The 19,910-nt window shown below is 41.1% G+C and overlaps 1 protein-coding gene across 4 annotated transcripts in view; it reads left to right on the top strand.

Annotated features, from left to right (window-relative positions):
• Positions 1–6,638: 6,638 nt before the first annotated feature.
• Positions 6,639–19,910, top strand: part of SMAD5 (SMAD family member 5) — a 45,276-nt gene continuing 32,004 nt past the window's right edge. For 2 of the 4 annotated variants that reach the window (XM_019642227.1, XM_019642224.1), the window contains exon 1: positions 6,639–6,779. The gene's annotated coding sequence lies outside the window, so the exon portion shown is untranslated. Of the gene's footprint in view, positions 6,780–6,921; positions 7,311–7,554; positions 7,777–19,910 lie in introns of those variants that run through there. The other 2 variants (XM_019642226.1, XM_019642225.1) reach the window with 2 other exon arrangements.

Below are 19,910 nucleotides of genomic sequence, written 5' to 3'. Positions count from 1 at the left end.
TCCATCAAAACAGCCATCACACTTCCTCACTCTGGCACTCTCTCTCCCATCCCCATTCATAGTTTTATTTTTCTACCAAGGACTTAACTACCGTGTAACATACAGATTCTACTTGTTTTCATATTTTAAAAAATTACCTGTTTATTAGAGCTTAGGCGTTTGGTTTGTTGAATGCCTTTTTCTTGGTGCCTAAAACATGCTTGATGCATCGTAGGTGTTCACAATAATATTTGTCACATTATTGAATGAGGGAGTTACTACATGAATAAACAAATGACGGTGAAAGACAAGGATAAGTGAAGGATGTTGGCTATTGCCACAATACAACCAGCCCCAGAATCTCAGTGATGCACAATAGCAGACATGAATTTTTCCCGCTCAGGGGCCTGTGAATCAGCTTGGGCAGCTGAGCTTCAAGCTGCAGGTCTGTTGAGCACCCTGTGGTTTGGGAATCAGCTCTGCTCTATGTGTATTTTTTATCCTCCCTGGACCGATGGCTCCCTGGGGCCTAGTCTCCTGATGGTAGATGGCAGAAGCACAAGAGACCAAGCCAAACCATCAAGCACATCTGAAAATTATGTTCATGTCACATCCACTAGCTAAAGTCCACATGGCCAAAGACAACAAACATCAAAGGGGCAAAAAAGTATACACCACCTTCTCTAGGGAAAGATACTGCAAAGTCACATGGCAAAAGGTGTGACTATAATTCCACAACAGGGAAGGAGTGAAGATTTAGGACAATAACCCAATATACCACAGATGACTGCCAGTTATAAGCCACTACATGAATGGGATTGCGATTTGTTGACATGGGGATGATTGGCGCAGGATCAGTTTGGGGAGGAAGAATGACAAGCATCAGGAGTTCAAATCTGGACCTGATAAATCCAGGGAAACTGCCAAGGGCAGGTGTTATAAGTGGTAGAAGTGTAACGAGCTTAAACAAAAGTAGAATGCATAGGCTAATGTCATTGGGGAGTCGAACGAGGGTCTTCAGTTTCAGGCACAGCCGGATCAAGCGATATTGTCAGGGCTTCTCCTCTGTCTCTGCTCTGCTTCCCTGTTTTGGCTTTATTTCCAAGCAAACTCCCTATACATGGTGGCAGATGGGCCCTGGAAGCCTCAGAGTCACCCTTACCTTAGCAGTGACAAGAAGGAGGACTTCTTTCTCTTAACATCCATACATCCATCTAAGGGATGACATGTGTTATATTGCTGGAGTCATACACCCATCTACTAACCAATCATGGTGGCCTGGCTAATGGAGAACTGTGATAACCCTCCTGGGTGATGTACCCATTTCTGGAGTGGGATGTCTGGTATTGTGGTTATTATCGGAGGGGGGCGGTACTACAAGGGAAGCAGGAGAAAGAAGGTTCACGAGTATGGCAGGAAGACAAAATCCAAAATCTGCAGTTCAGTAGAGACGTTAAAAGGGTAGTTTAAGGGCTTGGAGTTCATTAGTCAAGTCCAAGATGAAAACAGAAATTTTGGGATTATCTGTAATAGACCGTACCCGGAAGCCTGAGGGTGAGTGAGATCACCTGTAAGAACAGAAGAGAGTCTACTGTCAGGTAAAATGAATACACATTTTATGTAACAAATAAATTTGCTAAGAATATTTTACAAGTTGCTGGCATATCAATGAAAATACATGTTTTCAAACAAACACTTGTATAGCACTTACTCTGTGCCTGGCACTGTTTGAAGCGTGTAATAAGTCTGTATTCATTTAATTCTCAATAATTCTATTAAATTGATACTGCTGTTATCCCATGTTACAGACGAGGAGACTGAGGCACAGATTGGTTAAGAAGCTTATGCGAGTTCACCCACATAGTGAGGCAGCCTGTGTCCAAACCAGGAAGTCTGGCTTCAAAGTTCTCCTAAACTAAGATGTATGCATTTAAAGGGCACCCCAGGGAAGTTTCCATCTCCTTCGCCTCTCCCCAATTCTAGCACACTCTCTGGTTTTCACCTGCTGCTCTGGATTTGCGGCAGAGCACACGTGTGGCTGGGCTCTTGTGAGACTACACCCTCTGAGCATGAAAACTAAGAATGTAGAACTGTGGAGGTCAGTTGAGTTAACGTGGAGAGTGTTTGCCATCAGGAGGAACAGATGCTGCTGAAGTCAGGAAGACATGAGTGTTCACTCCAAGGCCTGCTTCAGAAAGCCTCTTTGTTTTATGATTCTGGGTGCAAGCAATCCTTTTAATTTTGTGTTTTGGATTCCAGCCATAGGAGGCCTTCTTTAATGTAACAGATGGCTGGACACAGGCAAGGCTGGTTCTTACACTCTCCATCAAGCAGCCTTCCCTAGAGAGGCTCTCCCAATTATGTTGCTCTGAAAAAGAGAAGAGAACTTAAAATGGACACATTAAATTTACACTGCGCGTCAAGTAACCCACTGCTTTAAGCATCTGCAAACATTTGGAGGTCAGGAAACCTTTGGGAAATCTGATGAAAGCTAGGGAGTTTTTCTGCAGGAAATTTGTACATAGGTTCATACACAAAATGTACATATTCCTTCCAGACGCTCATGGAGTCTCTGATATCCATCCCCAAAGCTTCAAGTGGTCTGTGGCTTCAGGATTCCTGTGCTTCCAGCGGAGGCAGCTGTCCTTTTACTTTCTTTCTTTTTTTTTTTTTTTAATTCAGTAGGAGTCTCAACTTTTGAGTTGTGAAAATGGGGATCTGTGGATTATTAAGAAAGCATTTCACATCAAGAACACCTGACAAGGCCCGCTCGTCAACCGAAACTACCCGAGTGGACTGGTTGGGAGATTAGAAAAGAAAGACACAGAGACAAAAGCTGGGATCGGGAGGTCCACTGACGGCTGATGGCGAGCAATGGACTCATTTATTTTTTGCACAAAGCTTATATAGTAGCAAGAAGCTGCAAAGAGCAGTAAGCAGCTGCAGGGTGTCTGTTTATAGGGGATAGACATCAGTAAGTTACATCCTTTTATGCACTTCTCTAAGTGTACGGGCAGGTTACATTTTGTTATGCACTTTGCAGAAGCTCCTGCGGCTTCAGCTATTCTTTTCTCTTCTTGGATCCGTGGGGATGGAACGTTCCCTGAACTGTTTGTTCCATAGGCTGTGAGGACCCTGTCAGCTCACAGCCTGCTCCCCACAAACACCCAAATTTTACAGGAAAAAAAATCCTTTCAAATGTTGGATAAAATTACTTTAGTGTATTCTCTGGCTGGCATAAAACCTTGGCTCATTCTGTTAAAAACTAATGTGAAGTTCTTTTGAAAATTGTAACCTGATTTTTTTTTTTTTCTCTCTGGGATTGGATTGTAGGTTAGGTCTTTGCACATCATTTCCATGGGAGTTCACGCTCCTCACAATGTTTCTCAGTTTAGCTCTGGCTCCTATACTATTTCCAGTATTAAGGATTGGGGGTGGGGTGGTCTGGCAATTGAAGTACACAGAATTTTTAGAACTTGGAAAGGCAGCTTTATTGTTTCCAGGACATTGTCTGGAGGAGTCACACAAACTTAGATGTTTCTTACTGAATCCCGCTTGCCATGACTGTCTGAGGAAGTGAGAAGTCTTTGAGGAGGCTACGAAGATCTTCATGATATCGTTTATTCCCTGATCCTTCAATGCTGGGTCACTCCTCCAAACATCATCACTGTCTTTTAGTTCTTCTGGGTGTGCTCTGTCCTTTAAGGAGAACCTTTTGAGCTACAGCAAAGGGTGGAACCGACACATTTATTGTGGATATTGACACCAAAAACAATTTGCCTCAACTACACTATCTTTAAGAGTATAAATTTAAAATATGGACAGACTAAGTTAATTATTTTAGTTCTTCATGTCTCATATTTCCTGGAAATTACCTCCTTTTGAGATCTGGAAAATTCAAGGTGGGAGTAGGTCATGGACTAAACATTTAGGCTGGTTCTTTCCCCCAAATGAATAATTAAAGAAATCTTTGGAAAAATTCAAAGAAAAGGCCCACTTCCCCCCTAAACAATCCAAAAAAACCCCACCTATTTTAGTTTTACATCAGGGTTTCTCAGCCCTGGCCTGTACCCAGTAGATGCCACTAACACTGCCCTCTTGGGTGTAACAACCAAGATCGTCTTCAAACATCAAATATGTACCTTCTCTGGGGGCACAGGCACCCCTGGCTGAGAGGCACAGACCTAAATTATCCAGAAATAGGTTTCTCTACAAGTATAGAAAGTTGTATAGTATTGAGGCCACTTTTATCTGATCTTCTTGATCAAGTGAATGCTAAACTGAAAAAGCAGTTTGTCCATTTTGATGCCCCACTGACTGTTATCTATCTGTTCAGATCATCCAATTGTTTTTAGATCCCACTTGATTGCCCAAAACAGGGACTTCCTCATTCCATTCCTCTGGCCCTGGCAGGCCTGTTCATTTGCTGTTTGATATCTTTTTGACTGTATAGATATTTCGTGATCTGATGATATATCCCCTTGGAGGTCTAGATAATTTCTCAGTCTCTTGGCGTCATCTGTTGTGCTGCTAAAATTTCCATTCTTCCCTTCTATGTATCTTTTCCCAATTAAGACCTAAGCTGAGCCCACCTAGCAGCTTGGAGAGGTGGGAGTCTGGTTGATTTGCTCATGTGGACACACAGTTCAGGAAACAAAACTGTTAGCTTTGAGATTACAAATGTGATTGTTGAAAGGCATCTTCTAAACACAAATTGTTCCTTACATATGTACAGTGACTGCACAACAGCAAAAAGTGTGTTTGGGGAAGCATTTTACTAGCCGTTTGAAATGAGGAGTGTCTCTAGTGTACAAAACATTTAAGCCAAATTGTTATGTCTTATAATGTTCAACGAAGCACTCTGCAAACATCAGTTCTAGAGGAAAAAAAAAAAAGCATCCTCTAAGGCAGGGAGTTGTAAACCCTTGTAGGTTCCAGAAATATGTGCCTTCCAAGGGCTGGGTACTCCTGAATTAACAACAAATAATCAGCGAGTGTGACCAAGAGTTAAAGTACACAGACTTTACTTTCACAACGTTTATGATGTAGTAAAGAGGTTTAAGATGTAGACCTGAGATTGCCAACTGATGGCCAGCTGGCTAAGTTGGGCCCATGGATTTGTCTGGCTTGGTTTGTACAGGGTTGGGTCTCCTGAATGTCTAAGAAGGAGAGAAAAAGAGAGAAGGAATGAAAGAAGTTGCTAAATATATAAATTACAATCCGGATTGCCAGCTGTTTTTGAAAAATTGGAAGACCGGCCAACACTGGGTCCTTATTCCCTCATTTTCCTGTAGTGACAGTTGACTGGTGTGGAACAGCAGTTGTCCCTTTGATCAGAGCAGGCACCCTCTGGTTCCCCACCCTTGCCACTGCACTCCCTTACCAGGCCTGTGTCCACATTTGAGACCACCACCCTAATGCAGACCACTGCAACACTTACTTTGTGTCTTTTCTGTGGAAAGAAACCACCGGAGCCTGGAGCAAAATAGCAGCTGTCCACTTGTGTGTCCAGTCAGATGACCCTGGCTCAGGCTGGGAAAGTGGCAATAGAGTGGTGAGAAATGGTCAGATTGGGATATAGTTTGAAGGCAGTAAGGTTTTGTGATGCATTGGATTAGGTATGAGAGGGAAGATTAAAAAAAACACTCAAATTTTGATTTTTACTCAGATTAATTTATTTACAAAGGAAAATGATAGTTAGATATATAGTTAGGAAAATGATAGGAAAATAATAGAATATTAGGAAACCAATATTGAACTTCTAAAATAAAAATAAAATTATGTAAAAGTTTTTCTTCACTAGTACTTTCCAAAGTTCTTCATTACTACGCCCCTAGATGGTATGCTATCATATTCTGGGAAATGATGACAGTTCGGGGTAATAGGAGGGAAAAAGCATTGAGAAGAGCCCTAGTTAATAAGAAAAGAGAGTTAGGCTCTTGCAGCAGGAGGCAGAATGGAGGCGATATCAGCCTATGGATAATGGCCTCTCTGTACTTGCCCTAGGCCCTAGGGCTTGAGTCCCCACCGGATATCCCGCGATCCCCAGGAGGTGGAGGGGGTGTGTATCTTGAGCTACTGGGGTTGATCTCCCAATACACGGACAGTTCTATTTTGGGGAACTCCAAGGTGGGCACTTGCTACAGTTTCATAGGCCTGCAAGGGTGGGGGATAGGAGAGGCTCAGAGATTTCCATACGGGAAGGGTTTTAGGGCTGCATCTCGTATGTAAGACACGTTAAGAGGTTCAGAAGTTTGTTTTGAAACTACTTCACAGAAAGGGGAATCTCTTTCCGCAGATTTATATTACAAGTCAATAAAAGTAGCAAAGTTGTTTCCGATGATGACTCTATTTACACTTTATATATCACCGAGAAAAATCTCCCAATTGCCCATGTCGAGGACAGTTTTATTTTATTATAATGTGGGTTGATTTGGTTAGTGGAGACGTCTAGTGGCCACTGTGGTGGTGGGCGCTAGCCTACTCTCACTCCTGGGTCCGGCCATCGAGGCGAGAAGCCTCGGGTGATTGGAAACCAGGGTTTGCGGGCGCTGAGCCAAGCACGGAGCTTCCTTCGGCCGCCAGAGCTAGGCGGCCCTGCCCACCTCCCCGCAGCGGTCACTCGGCCGCTTGCGCGCATGCGCCGACCCCAGCGGGAGTCCTTCCCGGCTCCTTCCCTCCCTCATCCGGGTCCTGGGCGAGCGGGCGCCGTGCGCGTGTCCCGTGGCCGAGCTGCTAATAAAGTTGTACTGAGGGGAAGCGCAGCGACGGCGCCGGGAGTGTGCCCAGGCGGCCGGAGAGTGAGTGTGGGGCCCCCGGGAGGGCGGGAGCGGGGTCTGCAGGCTCTGCCCGGACGCGGCTCGCCCTTAAGCCCTAGAGGCCGGACTCGGGCCAAGGCGGGGGCGTTCGGCCGCAGGCGGAGCGGAAACCACCGGGGCCTTCGGGGAGGGATGTAGGCCGTGTCCCGGCCTGTTGGGGTCCGGTCGGGCGGGGATGGGGCGGCCCGCCTGGCTGCGGAGGCCTTTCCTGGGGCCGGGGGCGTCCTAACGCAGGGCCAAGGCTGGTCCTTGTCCCCGCGCCGCCGTAACCAGCCGGACTGTGGAGGGAGGCGTTCGGGACGCCCTCCAGGGGATCCCCGGCCCCGCTTCTGTCCCGAGGAGCGGTTTGTTCTTCCTCATCTCAGCACCACCCTCAGTCCATACCCCCCGGTGCGATCGCCGTGCTCGGCCGGCGCCGCAACCCGGTCGGCTGCACTGCAGAGCTGCCCAATGGCGTGATGAATCCGTGCTGCCGTCGCTTTGTGTTTCAAAGATAAGAATCCACGCTTATCGGTGAGAATTACACGCTGGGCAGTTGTGACCTGCCACTCCGCTCAGCGGGTGGTTAGAGCTGGCGTCTGCCGCTTGCCATGCCCGTGTCCATCGCTGCAGCGATTTCTTCTCCTTGATGGAAGGAGAATGCCAGGCAGTGTCGGTTTGCCTTCATGCCCAGCCCTCCACTGCAATATCAATACCCAAATTCGTTTTCCGGTCTTTCCTCCTCCCCCTCCCTTTTCTCTCTTTTTCCCCTTTTCAGCTGCTGTTGTTACGTGGAGTTTGGAGCCTAAGCTTTGAAAACTCCCATGTGGCGCCGGTCTTAAATCGGAGCATGCTCAGTAGCCAAAAACAGATTTTGGTTGCAAAAAAAGGACTGGGGCGAGGATAGTCGGGTCTTTGGACCTTTGCCCACTTCCTACCCAAATGTTTCAATTCTGGTTTTGATGGCATTGGAGGATGGAGCCGGTAGGCCAACCTGGAGGTGAGGAATGCCCGAACGAACACCCTGGGCCAGATCTCTATCTTGATTGTAGAGACATTGTTTCCTGACCAGCTGGAGGTCTAAGAGAGGAGGGAAAAAAGGCATTCCTGGCCGCTTGTGCGTTGAAATTGGGTGTGGTGCTAAGTATATCTTGTTTACCTTATCTTTCTGTGGAAAAAGTTTTCAAGTCTGGTTGGGTTTGTCACATCCAGCCTGTTGCCTAGCAGTGCCAAAAGTGTCCTTATCTACCAACAAAGACTGGAGAGATAGGTGGAGGTTGTGGCTCGGCCTCATGGAAGTTGAGAGGAAAGTGCTTGAGTTGCTGTTTTAAAAGTTCTTTTAAAAATTCTGTCTTTTTTAAAAAAAACTAGAGTACTTGAATTTCCTTAGAGTATCCAAATTGCCCAGGTTGAATTAGTTTATAGTTTTAATTTGAAAGATGAAAGGCTGAAAACCTTAGTCCTGGTAGGTATAGTAACATTCCAAGTGTTTAAAATTTCTGCTAGATGCCAAGGCTGTAGTGTCTGTTGTGGGGAAAACAATACCTAACACTGCGTAATAGTTTCACGTTTATCGATCCAAATATTGTTATGAAATTAGTTGGTTCCAAATTCAGTAAATCAGGAATTATTTATAGATCTGAACAAATTAGTTTATATTCATTTTTTTACTCCTTTAACTTTTTCCTCTAAAGTGAACCTAGAGATTACAAGAATACAAAACTCATAAGAGAGAAGTTAACAAAATGTAACCTTTATAGAAGTTGTACATATTATGTTTGGATTTTTAAATTTAACTTTTGTTTATAATTGTTAGTATGATTGTCTATAGCGTCCTCCTTCCCTTCCCTCTACATTGCTGCACCCTCAGCCAGTGTGCTTTTTCCTTTTCACACAGCTGCTGTTATGGCATAAACTATACCCATTTATCTTTGTTACAAAAATCCATTCATCAGTTCTGCCTCCATTTATTTCAGACTGTAGCTGAAATAGGCAGTAAAAGCTAGATTAACCTTCATGACTGACTTTCCTTTTAGCCTTTAAATGCGTCCATATGCTATGATCTAGTTAAAAGTAGGAAGAGAGCAGTGAACTGGAAAAGAAAAGAATAAAATGCATTTGTAGATTCTGTGCAGTTTGTTTGGTATTATCAACTTGTCTGGTTCACTGTGGTAGGCGCCAGAGAAATGGGTAGATTGATATGTGTTGCATTTCTTTCCCCTCTGGCAAAGTCAGCTATTAATTTCAGTGGGAGACAGTGGCAAAATGTTGTTACTAATGAGGTTTGAATCAGATTGTTGTTTACTGCTGGTTATGTAACATGTTGCTGGGAGTATTATTAAAAGTTGCTTTCTGTTGCAAGGTAGAGGCAAGTAAATTCTGCTTACCCTCTCCACTGGGTTTTAATTCTTGGCTGAACCTGAAGGCACATTAGACTATAACCGTAATTATACCTGGGCAGCCTGTCTGTTTCCTGTTTTCATCATGAACCCAACCATTATGATTTGCAGTGATGATCTTTTTTGTCCTTTGCGTTAAACAGAGGCAATACATTTTCTCTCTCTAGCGAAAACAGATTTGTAACTTCGTCAAATCTAACTTACAGGCTGCTTCGTGTTCTGAAGAGTAGGCAGTGAAATACCAGGTTTTTTTATTTCTTAGTTACTTAAATTGGAATACTATTTAAAAAATCTATTTCACACATATTGCTTAATTCTGTTTTATGTAAATTTTAATGTTAGCAGTAGTCTGTGGAGTCTTTGAATTAAGAAAGCCCTTTTTGTTTATGACTTATCAGTGTTTATTATTACCAGATGTATATGTTGGTTCAGGCAGTGAGCCACACATTTGGGTGAATTTCAGAGCTGACTTGAGTACACTTTAGGATATAGCTGCCTTTATTCCCTTGGTTTATCAGTCTTCCCTGTTCTCTTTTAGAGTCTCTCTCCCTGCCTCCCTCTCTCCCTGCCTCCCTCTCTCCCTCTCTTTCTGTCACAAAAAAGAAGCCAGCTAGTTTATTTCTTCAAATGTCTCAGGCACCTTATAGCCTATGGGTTTGCCAGTCTATTCCTAAGGTCATAGACATTGTCGATTTCCTTTTGTAAGGCACAGTAGCAGCCTCAGGGATGATTCTTATCTCCACCAGGCTGGATATTCTGGACAAAAAGTATCTGGGAGGGTAGGACCCAAGCAGGCTGCACAAAGATAGAGTGCTTTCCCACCAAGGAAGGTAAATGATCCCGGGAAGCCTGTCCATGTCTTTTTTTTTTTTAAAGACTTTTATTGGGGAATTGGAGGGATGGGAACAGCGCTGGGGAATTGGGGGAAGGGGAACAGACAAGTTGCTGTCGTTTTGTTCTTCAGTCTAGTTGTGGAGGACGTTGCTTCACTGGCCCAAGTTGGCACCATCATTACGCTCTTCCCGGGCAAGGCAGATCAGTCGCCGGCTTCTAGACGACCGCTCACAGCAGCTGCTGGCCGCTCACGCTGGCTGCTGGCTACATACGGTAGCCCATGGCAACCCACTGCCACAGGGGCTGCAGCCTACGCCGTCGCCGGCGACTCAGGGCAGCCCAGCTCCAGGTTGAGCTGTTGTTTAGCATCTTAGCTGTGAAGGGCAGTGTCACTGGCCCTCATATGTGGGATCCGAACCGGGGCCCTCTGGCGTCCCAAGCCAGTTCTTAACCATCGCACCACTCGGCTGGCCCTGTCCGTGTCTTTTTATACCTTGTTTTTCCACTTCCAAAGTTAATGGAATAATAGTTATTGAAATATTTAGTGCTGGATTATATAGTTCATTGCCATTGTTGAGAACTCTGAATCTGAGAGGTATGTTTACTAGTTGGAGTGTTAAGATATAAAATTCTTTTTGAAGAATTACTAAAGGCTAGATTGTTAGGATCAATTAATTTTCCAGTCTCATAGATTGTTTTCATATTCTAATAGCTTTTATCAGTTTATAACTTTGAAAAGATGGGGTAATTACAGAGTTATTAGGTTTTTCATAAATAATCTGCTAGTTTTGGACTTTTAAGTTTTGACATATTTTTGCTTTGGGCAGCTAGGTTGGGAGATTTTGGGCCCTACTGTATGTAGTAGAGAGGTGGTTTCAGAGACTTTTCTTCTTGCTTTTTACAGTATTCCTGACTTGACTGTGATACATTTTAGAAGAAAGAATTCTCTATTAGACACTTCTGTGTGTGTACTACTAAAATTATAATTCACTTTTGGGAGGTAGTTGTTAAAGTACATTTTGTAAACAGGTTTTGCTCTTGAATTCTGTGGTATACCAGTCTCTCCCTATAATGTATATATAATTTACAGACCGATATACTCTATGGAAATTTGAAATGGTTTGATCTGTTGTGAGATTTTAACTGGGTTTTTTCTTTTTGATTTCCAACATGTTGTTTTTGGTATTACTGAAAATAATAGTGAGAAAAAACTGATGTCACTTTCCCACCTTTCTCTGAGCATAGCAAATGGAGTCCTGGGAAGAGTCTACACGTTTCAGATTTAACTATGATCTCAGAATATGGCTGGTGCTTTCAAGGCAAGTTTTGTTTTGTTCTATTTTGTTTTCATGATGTGTTAGGATCTGTCTAGCATCTATCTGGTAGGTTGTATAACATGAGATCTAGTTATTCTGGTTTGTGTGTTCCCAGGGAATGGGAGCATTGCAGAAATATTTCAAAGCTAGTCTTCTCTTTTCTTTACCCTTATTCACATCTTTCTGCTCCGTTAAGTGAGTGCCTACTTAACTTGTTGGCCATTTCCAGTTTTTGGAGTTGAAAGTGTAAATTAAGTGACCGCTGACTGGAGCTGAAAAGATACCCAGAGCCATATTTGCTCCCTTTTCTCCTAAGTAGGTGACTTGAACTCTGGAGTGCACATGCGAGTAGGTATCTGGGGACCCACTTCATAAAGCATTGGAATATACGTGTACACAAGTTAGCACTTTGCACTCCAGAGACTATTTTGTGATGAAATGATTTGGCATCTGCCCTTGACGATTTTCTACTGTAAAGAAAGGCACTGTAAAGATTGACCAGCTCTGTCTTTATTCCTGTGCCTACAAGCCTATACAAGCATACTGGAATACATCTGGTAGCAATGTAGGAAATGGTGCAGGCTCTGTGGGGGTGAGTGATACATCTTGATCAGGCTCTGCTTAATTAGAGGACTTAGAGGAGCAGGTGAAGTTTAAAGAGTGATTAAGAACTGGGAAACAAAAGTCTGGATGTGGGAGATTAAAAAAATTGTAGACTTGTGTGGGCACAAAGAGACTAGGCAAAAAGATTGTGCTGTGAGAAGTGTCAGGGAGCATGAATTCAGCTCCTGCATGGCTTCAAATGGTCCTCATTCACTGAGAACTTCTGATGTGTTTGGAATTGGGGAGCTGCATTTGGGAAAAATGGTGATTTAAGTGTTTCTCTAGGAAAATGATTTTGGTACTCATGTGATTGTATCCCCTCTTCCTTATAGATATTCCCATAAAGAATGGGATTTATGAATCTAGTAGAGCTTGTGTGTAAACTTGTTCTTGATTTCTTTATCTTTTCTGTCTGCAGTCATGGTGTGTCTTACATGTTTTGTAGTAATTGTGTACCTGGATCTAGGATTGGTTTGACAGTGGTGGGGGGTGTCTACTCTTGATATTAGAACCACAAGGGTAAGATATTTTTAAAGCTTTCCCCCCATCAACCAGAAAAAAAGTTACCCTTGGCTGTAGCATATAGGCAGGTGATCCTAAAGGACATTGGTTTTCAAACCTGCTGCATAATTTCAGACCCTTGTTAAAAATGTGGGAGGTAGGCTGCTATTTTCAAACCTAAGGAATCTGAATTTTGTGAGATACTTATGAGGAATTTATTTCTTTAAAACCCCCGTCTGTACATTCTTTTGTACAGGTTTGGCTGAGATGATGGTAGGTCGTGACCCATATGGGCATTTATTTGCATGGGTTGATGTACCCAGGAGATTTTGTTTGGGCTAACAGTGTTAGGTGAAATTTTTGGATTGGTTTGCTTGCCTTTTACTATGAATTGAAACAATCAGAGAGATGTTAGGGCAGAAAGTGAAGTAGCTGTTTCTGTGAATTTACCTCTGAAGTTTGGGCATGAGTAGTGTGTGTCTACATGTCTGTCTCTCTAGGGGAGAGTGTTGAGGCATGTATGTATGTGTGTGTGTGTATGTTCATGGGATTTGGCCAGGAGGTCCTATTCAAGTACCTTGAGGTGAAAATAGGACCTTTGGGTTCTTGATATTAATATGACTTCATTTGAAATAGGTACCTGGTGAAGCTTAACGTTTTATTCATACATTTAGTGTAAGTAAAATGTAACTCCTGTTCTTTAGCTTCCCTATCAGCCTTCCCCAAATTAACTGATGACAAATCCCATTCTCCCAGTAGCCTCTGCTGACACCTTGGCATCATTGACTTCTCTGTTCTCACATTCCCCATATGTCTTCCATCAACAAACTGATTGTCTCCCAAAATATATATGAAATTGTCCACTTCTCGCCACCCCACTGCTCTCACCCTGGGTCATCATCATCATCTCTCACCTAGATAACTGCAGATCTGTATTGGTCTTTCTGTTTTTATCCTTGCTGACCCACTACCACCTGGCCCCTAATTTATTCTTGACACATCAACCGGGGTAATTCTTTAATATATGTCAGAAAATGTCATGTCTCCTCTCAGAGCTCTCAGATGGGTCCCTGTTTCACTTAACAGTGAAAGCAAAGCCCTTATTATATAGCCAGCATGCCCAACCTGTGTCTCTTACCTGTTTGACCCCATTCCATATTTTCCCTTCCTTGTTCACTTGATTCTCACACTACACACTGGTCTTGCAGTTCCTTGAGTGGCATTTGTAAAATCTCTGAGGTACCAAAGATGTTTGCATACAGGAAGGTAAATGATTTGGAAAAATGAATTCTTACTAATATTTATTGGGAGCAGAAAGTATTTTTCCCTAGTTTCCGATTGATTTTTCTTAAATTTCAACTTCCAAATTTGTTTAACCCTAAATATATTGAAGAGAATTCTTTTCAAATATGAATGACACTAGCAATGTAAATCTGCTTTAGTAAGTATTTTAACATGGCTGAGGTACAGGTGCACTTTGGTTTTAAAATCTGTTTTTCCCCTGACTATGCAAGAAATTCATGTGTATTTTAAGAAGTACAGAATTGTATGAAGCAGAAAGTGAAAAGTACCCCTCACCCCAGCCGACTAATATCCCTTCCAAAGCTCTTTATGCACATTCTGTTTCATTCATTAAACAAATAATTATTGAGCATATGTATCACTAGGCGTATAGTGATGAATGAAAACAGATACGGCTCATCTCATTTACATTCTTGTGGGACAGGACAGATATAAAAATATAGGTATGTTGAGTGCAACAAAATGGAGGTATGTGGTGCAGTAACGGTGTATATAGGGGAATTTCACCTAGGCAGGCAGGTGGCCTGGAAGGCTTGCCTGAAGACGAGATGCTTGAGCTGAAATAGAAGTCAGATGTATGTGTGAGTGTGTGTGTGTGTGTGTGTGTGTGTGTGTGTGTGTTTTATAATGTAATAGCTTCTTTTGTAATGCATTATACCTCTTAATTTTATAGGGTTTTCATTTATGTCAGAGGTACTACTGCATTTCTTTGGATTTCCGAGGCACTGTTGTTAGGTGTCAGTCAGTCGATAGTTGCAGTTTTTAGAAGAATTTCAGGGATACTTCTAAATTTCTAAACCTTACTGTTATCCTGGTTTCCTTTCTAGCTCTGAGGTCATTTCTCTAAGAAATGACAAAACATATCAACTAGAGGTCATCTAGTCAGGTCTTCATAAATCAGAGGTAAACTCTAATAAAGGCCAAGGGAAGAGCAGATCATGGATTCATAGTTATTTTCTTAAGTCCCTCCAAGTTCTGATGTAAAAAGTAGTACACATTCCCGTCTGCTCAGTTACTGGCCTTCTGGGCTGGTTGTACACATTTTTTACTCTATTTTAATGTCTTATCTCTGTTGGCTCTCGTGTGGAAATAAATTCAGAGTGAAACTAAGTGATGTGCTAAACAGCATATGAAGCTCTTTTTTCCTGCAACTTTTAAGATCTTGGAGATTACAGATAGTTTAATATCCTTACATAGATTACCCTTATCTTGTATTCCTAGCCAGTTGTCTTGTTCTACCACTTATGTTTCAGCAAACTAAACTAGTATTTCCCCATCTCGGTAGATAAAACTCTGATTTTCTCTCTTGACTCACAGTAGCTTTTGTGACTAAGATAGAGCTACTTCTTGCTGATTGTCTCTCTCCACTACCTTCCCCAAAGGGTCATTCCCTGAATTTCTTTTAGCACCCTGTACACCCTTAGGGCATCCTTTGTGTATTATAGATAGGCATAGACACATTTTAGTTGTTTATAAATTTGTAACTCTTTATAAAGTTAAGGTCTGGACCTGATTTATCTTTTAATCCTTTAGCACCTAGCTTAGTGGCTTGCCATTTTTAGGTATACTCAGTAAATTGTGTTGCATAAAAAAGACTATAATTTTGAGATTAAGTTTAGCACTGGTTATGTATGTGCTAATATGTATATGTATATATGTTAATAGAAATGCCTCAGTAGGTCCTGAAAGCATTGTAGAAAGGGAGTACAGAGGACAAAATTCAGTTGCCTAGCAATCCGTAACCTGTAAAGACTTAACTTACTTTGGGGCTTTTCTCTATTACTAAGTTAAGTTTAGAGGTAATATAGACAAGTATTATGGATGGTTATGTACACAGTCAGCTGATAGAATTGAGTATGGGTTTTCTCAGTGTTCCTAAATTCATTTTATTTAGTGAAAGGCTAAAGGGGCCTTTTGAAAAATTGAACCAACTTTTCAATATGAGTTAAAATTAAATCCTTTGGTTACTAGAAAACATAATCATACTCTTATTTTCAAAGGTAGTGTAAGTTCACTTGGGGCTCATATTGCAATGCTAATACATGCAAATCAGAAAGTATAGTACTTTTTTTTTTGTATACATAATGAGAAATTCTTTCATAACCAAGGACTTATGTGACATAAAATAAATCTATTGGGCTGGCCGAGTGGCGCGTTGGTTAAGAGCTGGCTTGGGACGCCAGAGGGTCCCGGTTCGGATCCCACACATGAGGGCCAGTGACACTGTCCTCTACAGCTAAGATGCTGAACAACAGCTCAACCTGGAGCTGGGCTGTCGTGAGTCGCCGGCGACGTAGGCTGCAGCCCCTGTGGCAGTGGGTTGCCATGGGCTACCGTGTGTAGCCAGCAGCCAGCGTGAGCGGCCGTCCAGAAGCCGGCGACTGATCTGCCTCGCCTGGGAAGAGCGCAATGATGGTGCCAACTTGGGCCAGGGAAGCAACGTCTTCTACAACTAGACTGAAGAACGAAAGGACAGCAACTTGTCTGTTCCCCTTCCCCCAATTCCCCAATTAAAAAAAAAAAAAATCTATTGCTGTATCCCAAGTACTCTGATACTTTTATTTCAACTTTGGACCAATGTGTTATTTTGAATATAATTACAGGAGAAAATTGATCTATCATATGGGTATTATAAAATAGTTTTAATCTCAATATAACAGTTTCATTTAGAAATTAATTAAATATTATGGAAGTGTAGAAGTGAAATATGGATGGGCCACTAAAAGGATATATATAGCAAATTCTTGTTGTGTTAAATGGAAAATGCAGAATACCAAATAGTATCATAGTATACCCTCAGTCATGGCCTGAGGTGGGAGATTATATATATGCAGAGAAGAAAATGTAAGGAAGTAAGTATACCAAATGTTAATGAAGTGATTGTGTTTAAGCACATGTTATAATAAATTCTATATTTAGGAAAAAACGTTTTTAAAAAGGTAGTGCATTGTCTCATCATTTTTGAGGTAATCATGTTCTAGTGATAAGTGTGACAAAAAATCCTAATGATAATTGGAGCTTTCTAACTCTAAACGAAATGCCTTCCATAATAAGTGTAAATTTTTATATAATAGTAATTAAACATTAGTCATTCCATGCCTACTGACTGACTTAGCTCAACTGAGAGAAGAGTGAGTTACAGTAGATAAAAGAAGTTGATGAGATATGTTAAGTATAAAAAAGTGAATTTGAAAATGAGCACATTGAACTGGATTATCCTTGGTCTCTGAAACTATAGAATCTTATTTTATGATAACATAATGATTTGAATGTTTTTGGAGAAGTTAAAGAGATACAAAGAACAATAGAGATGTTTGATGGAAGAAAATTCCTTGATTGGAGGCTTTCATTTTAGGAGGCGGTATGTACAGTGGTTAGAGTGGAGCTTGGCTGTCAAGGGGTCCCTGGCTTTGTTTCTCCCTATTATGTAAATAAGTATATTACATTTAATTGCCCTTTGCCTGTTTTCACTTCTGTAAAATGAGAATAATGGAATTTACTTCATATGGCCATTTTGAGATTTCATTGGTTTTCGGTCTATAAATATAAGGTCTTTAACAGTGCTTGGCATAGTAAATATTTAATAAATGTTAGTGGTATCATCATCATCATCATCATCATCATTATCAAGGAATATTATTATCTTTGCTTTAGCAATTGATTTTGTACACTGGAAGCTATTGTGAAATCCTTGAAATAGCTATCTTTTAAGAAAGTCAAGTGTCGATAAAAAGACTACCTCTATAAGTAACTTTTCAAGATCATTCATGCACTTCTGTCTGCTCAGTCAGTAACAATGCCGCCCATGTTCCATGCTTTCTATAGAGGATTTCCGGCACAGCACAGTAACAGTTTCATAATAACTAAGTAATCAAGAAAAGCACATGTTATATTTAAGCCTTTGTAAATTAATGATAATTAGTTGAAATCTCTTAAAATGCAGGTCAGTATTTCATACTAAATTGTGACTAAAAGGTTGGATTGGGACTTTATCTTGAAAAAATTAAAAATTTGGGAAAACATTAGGTTATAATTGTAAACATGCATTAATTCTTATAATGAACAAAGAATGAATCAAGTGTGAATGGATACGCTTAATTTTTCTCAAAAAATAATTTAGTAGCATGATATAGCCTTCATGTTTGACATTTGTGGTACTAACAAGAGGATTATACTTTTTTTTGTATGTGTGAAAATATCCATAAAAAATACATAACTGACTTTCCCAAGGACCTCTGTTACTCCTTTGATAGTCAAGTTATTTTTTCTCCACCAGCAAAAGCCTTACTTATTGATTACTACAAGTGGTAAATTCCCGAAGCTCAGGGTTCCTCATCAGTGCAAACCCACGGCAGGAGCACCATCCATCTGGGCCTTATCGCATCACTCCTGTGGGTCTTGGAGGCAAAGGGAACTGCAAAGCTGATGCTGAGGCTGCTTGCTGTGCCATGAGTAATAAAGTCCTTTGTCTCTGACCCAGGAGTCCTATGTCCTTTGTCAGTATCTGTGAAACAGTAACTACTGTATTTCCCCATTTATAAGACACTCCCATGTATAAGACACACCTTAATTTTGGGGCCCGAAATTTGAAAAAAAATGTATTACATAAAGTTATTGAACTCAAGTTTTATTCATCATAACTCCTCATCACTGTCAAAACTCCCAGCCATTAGCTTGTCTTCATCTGTGTCTGATAATGAATCACTGTCTTCATATATTGCCTCTCATGGCCTTCTTCTGCTGTGGCGTTTTCAGTAGGGTTTTTTCTTCCTCTAGCCAGTCTCGGATTGTTTTCTCAGTTGGAGGAGGACCAAACGTACATTCAGCAGCATGATTTTCATTCACTTTTGCAAACTGGATCACTTTTAACTTGAATTCAGCACTGTACGAAAATCTTTTCTGAGCCATTTCTGGGCAGAATGTGGCAAAGCGTAACCTACCATAATCTACTGGTAACAAGTGCGAAACAATGAGCGCAAAGACAACAAGCGCGAAAAAGCGGGAAATGCAAGTAAAAAAATCTACAACCACTGTATAAGACGCACCCAGTTTTTAGACCCCACATTTTTCGAAAACCGGTGTGTCTTATACATGGGGAAATACGGTAACTTATTTGCTTGTTAGAGCAGTAGGGTAAAATTAAATCCCAGACCCTACATTGTTTGTCGTCATTTTAATGTTGCTGTCATTTAACTGTGAAATCTTAATTTTTTACAAATTTGCAATTTCACTTGTAGCTTATAAACTATTAGGATGAGGGAGAGGCTAGTGAATGGGAACTAATTTTAGAAGTGATGAATCAGTTCACTAGTTAATTTTTAAAAGATTTCTTTATATTAAAGTATATTTTGTAATAAAATGTACAAATCTTATGTGATAGCTCAATAAACTTTACATAATGTGTATATACATCTATGTCATCACCCAAATCAAGATCTTCCCAGAAGCATCTCTCTTATCCTCTCTTAGTAATGTTCTTGCTTCTAATGCCACAGGTTTTGCCTGTTTTTGAATGCCATATAGGTAGAATGATATAATGTGTAATCTTTTGTATCTGAGTTCTTCAGTATTATATCTGTGAGATTCATCCATGTTTTTTAGGAATGAAATTGCTTGGTCATAAGAACTTATGTTGAGCATTAGTAGATATTGTCAAGCAATTTTCCAAAGTGGTTGCGCTAATTTATATTCCTACTAAGTAATATATAAGAGCTCCAGTTGTTCTGTATTGTCATGAACACGCTTTTATTTTTGAAGTCTAGCTATTCTGGTAGATACAGAGTGATACTTCACTCGTTCCCTTTTAAAAAATTTCTCTGATAACTAATGATGCTGCTGAGCCCATTTTACCTGATCAGGCCTTTTGCTTATTCACAGGTGAATTTTTGTGATGAATTTTGTTCCCCTTTTTAAATCGAAACTTAGATAATGAGTACTTGAATTACTTTGCACATACCACTTATGCAGTTCGGAAAGTTATAAAACATTTTTAGAAAAAATTCCATTAAATGTGTTTTAAAATTTTAATTACCGTATTTGCCGGCGTATAAGACGATTTTTTGGCCCTGAAAAATATGCCTCCAAGTGGGGGGTCGTCTTATACACCAGGTACACTTCAGATAGACTGCCCATAGTGCTTGCCCCGTGCCATAGTGGCCTCCTGATGCCCACCCACTTCA

The sequence above is a fragment of the Hipposideros armiger genome, unplaced genomic scaffold (genome assembly GCF_001890085.2).
Source record: "Hipposideros armiger isolate ML-2016 unplaced genomic scaffold, ASM189008v1 scaffold_66, whole genome shotgun sequence".
NCBI classification, from domain to species: Eukaryota; Metazoa; Chordata; class Mammalia; order Chiroptera; family Hipposideridae; genus Hipposideros; species Hipposideros armiger.
This window is presented reverse-complemented; position numbering and strand designations above follow the sequence as displayed.